Here is a 7,704-nt window from a genome sequence, read left to right as displayed (position 1 = left end):
AAAAATATTTATTTCTGAATGTATATCGATCGAGAGTGTTTAATGTGCGTGTGTGTGTATCATATTTAGTTTTAATAGACTCAGCGTCAGCCTCATTGGACCGATAATGTATGAGGTGCTCGTTGAATGCTCTAAAACCTGTCAAAATGTACTTTCAGAGCAAGCCTCCCGTCTTTGACTCACATTATCAGTGCTCTGAAATCCAAGCCTGGTTTTATATTCCCCTCAAAACAGGGTCAGTATTACTGCTAACAGAGTTGTATTCAAAAGTAAGGCGTTATCTTATATTGTGTTAATGTTGTCACTATATGGCCATTAAGTTATCAGACCAAACTTCTAGACACTGTGACTCGTAGCGTTATTCGATACAGATGATGTCAACGCACATTCAGCTTCACCTCCCTGTAATCCGCCTGGTGATAGCTAGATAGCAGAGGTTTACTTGGTCTCTAGTGATTATCCTTAGCTTTCCTGTTCGCACCAGCAGGGACCTCAGATATTGTGACAGTTGGTTTTTATCAAATTAATAGAAGTCGCCAGTGGATTTAAACCCACTAGGGCTGTGCTAAAAGATCTCATTGATTATGTGCTAACTTTCATTTTGAGTTTGACATAAAACACACCACAGAGTCTCCATGATGAGGCCCAATCGTGCGGTCTTCTCCCTGTGTGTAACTTCTTACCTCACAAAAATGTTACGATGTATTTACCTCATATGGATGTCATTGACCCTATTCTGACCTTGTTACCTGTCACAGTCTGGGAGTGGCACAAAGAGATGAAAGTGGGTAATCTCTTCTACCCCAGACTACACTGCAGGGCATATGCCACATCCTCCCATGTGCTGTGGGGGAACCTTGCTTATTGAAAAATAAAAGCAAACACTGGATCACATGTTTCTGTAGCTGTCCGGTAGTGAATTAAAACAAGGAGCAATTTCCTGAGGCCCGATTGTCTGTTTGAGCGACTCTCCTGGGACAGGAAGGAAGGGAGAGACCGTGAGCAGTGAAGAATTGCCCAGATCCAACACGTCAGGAGAGAGCTGTGTGTTGGGAAAGAAAAGGAGACTGGGACAGATAAACACTATGAGCCAAGAAAGGAAGAATGAGACCGAGAAAGAGGGAGAAGGGAAAGAGAAAACTATAAGAGGGTGATGAAGGAGAGTGTGAGAACATTTAGATCTTCCTAGCAATTTTTTTTTATTGTATCCCCATTAGTTACTAACAAAAGCAGCAGCTGCTCTTCTTTGGTCCAAATAAAACATCAAACAGGTGAAAATAATTTCCATGAATAGACGGCTACAATCCAAAGGCAGAACTACAGGCATTTAGAAACTACAAACAATAGTTTTGTTTGAGCATGGGGAGAGAAACTCATGGGTGAAGGCCAGGCAGAGAGGGGAGGAAACTAGAGGGAGAGGCGGAAAGCAGGAGGACAGGCGGAAAGAGGAGGACGGGCAGAGAGAGGAGGAAAGCAGGAGGACAGGCGGAGGGAGGCGTGAGGGAGAAGTGTACCTAGCCTTGATATAACACATCATGAGTGGCCTATGTGCAGACAGCGTGATAGCCTCAAGGAGAGCGTGAAGTAAGTCTTGAGGCACACAAGTGCCTTGTAGCGTTACAATAACCATTGAATCCGCTATTTGACATTAAATCCATATTTGTTTAACTTTTTCATTTCTTACACACCCATTTTTAAATCAAGTTCGATCTCCCGGACAGGCAATAAAGTCATGCGATTGAGTGGGAACTCTTTCGGTCTTAATTCATCCATAATGGCCGACAACACAAAGATGGATGTCGCTGTGTGGATGGGAGTCAAATGCTCATGGGACTATCACTCTGCTTGTGCCCCTGCCCACCCCTCACCCTAAATCAATCCCGCCCAGTTCTTACTCGAGGGGTAGCGAGGTGGCCGTCCGTTACATCGATGTTGGGCTGGGGCTGACATAGAACTCGGGGCTCTGGGTCAATGTCAGTCGAGGGGTTCGGTTTGGATCGACCCACTCCCCCCTCCCCCTTGTCTTTTACTGAATGTTAATGGATGGTCCGGATCAATGTCCAGCCGTGTCACAGTGACAGAACTCATCAGGACAGTCCATTGACAGACGGTGGCCATTGACAAATCTGCTCTCTATTCTTTTGTTAATTACACTAACATTGCCCTAGTCTGACTGCTTTCCTCTATGGGTCTATACTGCAGAACGAGGGGGCCCGTTAAAAAACCCTAACTCAGACATCCTTGCACATTCAATTTCCTTTGGCCCAACAAAAGGGGGGACCACACTCTCGTCAACCCCTTTGACACTGGTTTTAGGGCGCACGCGTTGTAAAACCAACATCACCCCAACCTCCTGCCGTGTGTTCTCTGACAACGTGTGAAATGACTGTTGAATAAAGTAAAGAGAGGTCTGTCGAGAGGTCTTCTAAAGGTCTTTTAAAAACAGTGTATAGTCGAGTGGGCACCCTGTTGAGTGATGGAGAGTTTAACTGACGCAGTCAGAGACCCACCGTTAGCGCCCCAGTCTGCTGAGCTTCCCTGCTGTCTTTCTTCCCTTGTTGTCTGTCTTCCCTGCTGGTTCCCTCCATCATTTCACTTAAAAAGCTTGCCTGTCTCCTCACAGTGATAAGAGCCCGGGCCACTGTTATTCCTCCACTCTACTCTTTCATCCAACCATCCATCTACCTACCCTTACTCTATTGTGATCGGCCCCAGGCAGGACAAACATAACTCGCTGACCTCTGGCCATTTGACCGCTGTCATTTAGAATCCCTCAGTGCGTGACCCGATGACCCCCATTCACCTGAAGTGGTTCGGGTCAGTGGGAAAGGAACTGTTTCAACATGGCCTCTGAGTATCAACATCTGTCCAGAGAGTGTGGCAGATTTCTTTGCCGTACCTCTTTCTCGTCAGGTTTCGTGACTTCAGCCTTTCGACGAGACAAAGGCATGTCTCAATTCCAACAGCCAAGCGAAACTGCGAATGAATAGGGAGTTTTTGTATGACCTTAAGCATGTACAGAAAGTGTCGGGACTATGGTTGGCAATGGCATCGTGCGTGTTCGCCCGGTTGAGTCAGTATTTTTCCTAGGATCCAGACTGAACTCATTGTAAACCTCCATAACTCGGGGCGTCTGAAGTGCTTTTCAGAAACAGGCTATCAGTGACATCAATTTATCATTGTGGATCACTTACTTGTATGACAAACCCCCCCCCACACACACACACGTGCACGCACACACACACACGCACGCACGCACAATGTAACAATAGGCCCCATTCTCCTGGTGATGGAGGTAGTCTTTATATACCACAGTCTCACGTGTAAGGCAATTTCATGTCTCCTTCCTGCAGTCCCAACTCATACACAGCACTCCATTATCAAGCCAATGGTATTTGCCTCATAGGTAGGGTATTTTGGGGGCGAAATATTAGCCTCTGAGTGTGTTGGGGGGCGGGTTGGAGGGGGGCCCTCTAGCCTCCGTGTGATGTATGGCGTGCCTGGCTTTGGCCGACAACATCAAAGGACAGTGGGGTGTTTATGTGAACTGTCTGCATTGCCCTGATTTGGGCTTTATTGATGGACCCCGCTTCACCCCCCCCCTGACCTCCTCTCAGCAGTCCCCCACTGAACGGCCAGTGGCTCCTCCAAGAGACCACACTGGTTCCCTCAGCTCTCGGCTCCACGCTCCCCGCACACGCGGCTTCGCTCCCCCTCTCCACGCCATCGGGGCCCGGGGGCCCCTCTGAAACGTGGCGCTTGTGCTTCCCGGTGGGCGAGTGGCGGTCTGGGGGGTGGGGAGGGGCGCTGGTGAAATTCATCCCCCAGCTGGGCCCCTGTAGGGCCCTCGTATCCCCCAAAGCCGTTTACACGGCGAAAAGGTTAATTGCTTGAAACGCTGCCTCTGTTATTTCAACTGATTCTATAAGCATTGCATTTGATATTAAGCGGACAGAGATTATTGGGCAATAACAACCTGTGCGCCAAGGGATTCTGAGCGGTATTGTGAAAGAAAGCAGTAGGGGTAATACCTCGTGTGGTGTGTTACTGTGATGCGATGCGGAAGGTGGAACTCTGACTGCGTTTGAGGGAGGACCACCAAGGCATCGCTGCAGCAGTACCTCGCATCCATTGAAACAACACGAGGGGTTGAATCATTTCCTTCTCTGGCCCGGGAAACGTGTGAAATGTCTTTTTCAGGGCATGCTTGTGAGTGTTGGGTCTGCTTGGACGCTGGGCTCCACTGACCTGTCGACCTGTATCTCCCGTGTGGCTCCAGCCTGTCGAGTTTGGGCCGGCTAGATCCAAGCAGATCCACACCATTAGAATCGCAGCTCTGGATGACCGCTCTGCAGCTGCGGATCTGTAAGAGTGTGTCTTATTCTAGGCTGAGAGACCCAGAAAAACAGAGGCCAGTGGAAAGGAGGTCTAAAGGTGGGACTAATGGAGAAACAGGGTTACGGATGAGAGGGGGGGGGGGGGGATAAAGAGGCCAGGGGAAAGAGAGTCCAACAAATACCCAGAAACAGAGTTGAAGAGGGGAACAGGACCTTTGGAACCGCCCTATAGATAGTACTGTAGAAAATGGAAGACCTGTCATACCACAGCTTGTGGAAGATAACCAGCAACAATCATTCCTTGTTTGCTTTGGACTTTTTTGGACAATTTCCCAGGTCTTGAAATCTTTCAAATTTTGGAAAGGGAGTCATTTGGCAACGCCCCTCAGGTAGGAGTGGGATGCAGATGGAGTCTCTTCCCCTTTGAAAGCAATTGAACTAATCCTGATTTCAATCAGTAGTGACATTTAAAGTTGACTTTTCATTTGTATACTGACTGAATTATAGCTCCCGTCCTGATGTTTTGAATTACTATAAATACTGTTACATTCATGTCATCGTCACAGTCAAATCCATTACACTCAAAAGTTACCTCAACCTGTAAATGTTGTGTCAGACATTTCAATCAATATTACCACCTGTTAATGATGAGAAAACAGTCACATTATTTAAAGGGATTTACCAAGATTTCCTAGGCAGCCTTGAGCTTGATTTGAATGGATGCCAAATCATGTAAAGAAACACTTGGACTACATCCAGTGTGGCCTGAGCCAACCACGTCATACTACCAGCTGATAGCCTAGAACACTTTTTTTAATCAAAAACACAACATATAACGTAGAACTGTTGTGACACAAGTCGGCATTTGTGAGACAGCTCAGCCGTGTTGTGTGCTTACACAGCTGACCAACAACATTACAACATGGCAGGCTTGGGTGCTCAAAACAGGCCAAGGAAGACCAACAGAGCTTTGTAAATTTGAGCTAAAGTTTATGGGAACAAGATTAATACTGGCTCAAAAATTTTAATGGAGGGGAATGGAGCTCTTCATTACGGCCCCAATATCTTAACACATACTGTAGATGTGACAAAGAGGTCAATGTCTCGCCCGAATTTATAGATGTGCAATGGAAATGTGTTGGGGAAATGGGGACATGGGGAAAATAGTCCAGAATCTCCTCATTGCCCCCATCTTAATTAGCCCCCATTTGTGCTGTGTTTCTAAGTGTATTCCATGTTATATTAAGTGAAAATCCGAGAGTGATGCTTGCATTAATGGCAAGACCAATACATATTGCTTTTCTGATTAATCTAAATTAAATCTAAATATGACTTTGACCTCCCTCACAATTTTCTCTATGCCAGATGTGGTACTAATTTATAAGAATAGGACTTGGGTTTCAGTAGTCACTTTTAAACCTGAAAAACCTAATTAGGACAATCTCTAAATTTCATGCAACAGAAATAGCCGAATATATACAAATCTGAGTAAAAACTTTAGCCTGTCACAACAAATAGATAATGATGTATTTGACAAATGTCCACGTTAGTGGATCTGTTTTTTCTCACAGTGTGCCAACGATTGCGTCTTTCTTCCATAACAAAGGCCTTTGTTGCATTGACCTCTTTACCATAGTTATAGACCTGAAATTTAATAGAGCAGGGATGGGCAACTTGGATGGTGGTGGGGGCCATTGAATTTATGTACTGGTCATCAGGGGGCCGCAGATTAACTTGGAACATGTATTGTATGTAATTATTAACAAATTATTAACAAATGCAATTTCAAGTCTATTTCATGTTTTGTTTCCAGCATAGATTTTGGTTCCAATACAAACTTTACAACAAATTTAAGGTCAAACATGATATATATATATTTTTTCCAATGTATATTTTAATCTGAGATCTTCACAAAGAGGGTGTTTGGGCCGCATGCGGCCCACGGGCCACCAGTTGCCCATGCCTGTAATAGAGCATTTGAAAAAGTTCTGCAGTAATCAATATTCTGCTGTATTATGGCTGAGAACCGACCTCAAAATCTGCCCATTCGAAAAGGGATAGTTCATACAAAATAGATTTTTGGGTCAAATTGCCAGTTACCCTGTGTAATGTCTAAAGGCAGTCACCTCTGACTGCTAAACTGATGTTAGCAAAGTGTCACTGCTATACCCAACTTCCTCAATAACACATCAAACGAAATACGGTTGTGGATTATTTTTGGATTATGTAAAACAACAAACACAACTAAATGTAAGGGTAACTTGACCCAAATATAGATTTTCCATGAGCTTTCTTTTCTTTTGTATATGCAGAGCCAGGGGAGAGTAATTGTGGCTGCCCTCCAGGGCCGAAAACACAGTGCAGGGGACCAGAATAACCCGGGGGTATACTATTATACAGTATATTTGCTCAAAGACATTAGGTATGAACACATTAGGTGGACCAGTTGGGTTGGGGGGGGGGGGGTCAGCATTGTCAAACACATTAAGCAGAAAAGGTGCCTAACCTACTCCAACACACATTATGGTGATTGAAACCGAGGGGGCAGACTGACATTTTTAAACACACTCTGTTTGGGGAGAGGTGGCATATTCAAACACATTATGGTGAGGGGAGAGGGGGGGTTTGCATAGTCAAACACATGATAATGTCGAGAGCGAGGGGGAATATGACATTTCCAAACACATTATGGTGAGAGGGAGGATGGGGGGATGGCATGCTTGGACAGAATGTTGATGGAGAGCGAGAAGGAGAGAGAGATTCTGTTTTCCTTCAGTGAGGTGTGTGCGTCTCGTCTGCCTGACGAGTGCTGACTGAGTTTTGACATCGACCCGCCTTGGTTAAACAAACAAGAGAATTCACTCTAGTGATCTGTCTCACTCAAACACACACACACACACACACACATGCACACACAGTCAGTGGCTGATGTGTTCGTGTGAACTCTTCAAATGCGGTTCTTCCCAAGTGTAGTAGGACCCGGACAAAGCCTTCCATGCCAGATTTGCCGAGTCCAAGATCCAGTGTGTTATCCAATATGTTGACAAAGCCTTCGCTCTCATCAACATTACAAGCGGGCCTTTGGACTCGGCTAAGAACTGAAGCACCGGGGGTACCTCATCCACGTCTTTACAGTTTGTCTGCACAAAGAAAAAAGAAAAAAAAACCACCTTGGAAATGAAGTAAACAAAAGCGCACTCCTCTCCCAGGCCGCCGCTTGACAAGATCTTTTCAATTAGCCAGGTTGACTTTGCATGGCTAATTAAGTCCTCATCCTTGACGAGCTGTCTGACTTCTCCTCCAAGCCTCTTATGGGAGCTTAAATCCTCGGTGTGGGCTCCGGCCAGACGGATTGTGTCCAGCTGGA

The sequence above is a fragment of the Esox lucius genome, chromosome 23 (genome assembly GCF_011004845.1).
Source record: "Esox lucius isolate fEsoLuc1 chromosome 23, fEsoLuc1.pri, whole genome shotgun sequence".
Taxonomy (NCBI): domain Eukaryota; kingdom Metazoa; phylum Chordata; class Actinopteri; order Esociformes; family Esocidae; genus Esox; species Esox lucius.
The sequence above is the reverse complement of the archived record's forward strand: the minus strand, read 5'-3'. Positions refer to the sequence as shown.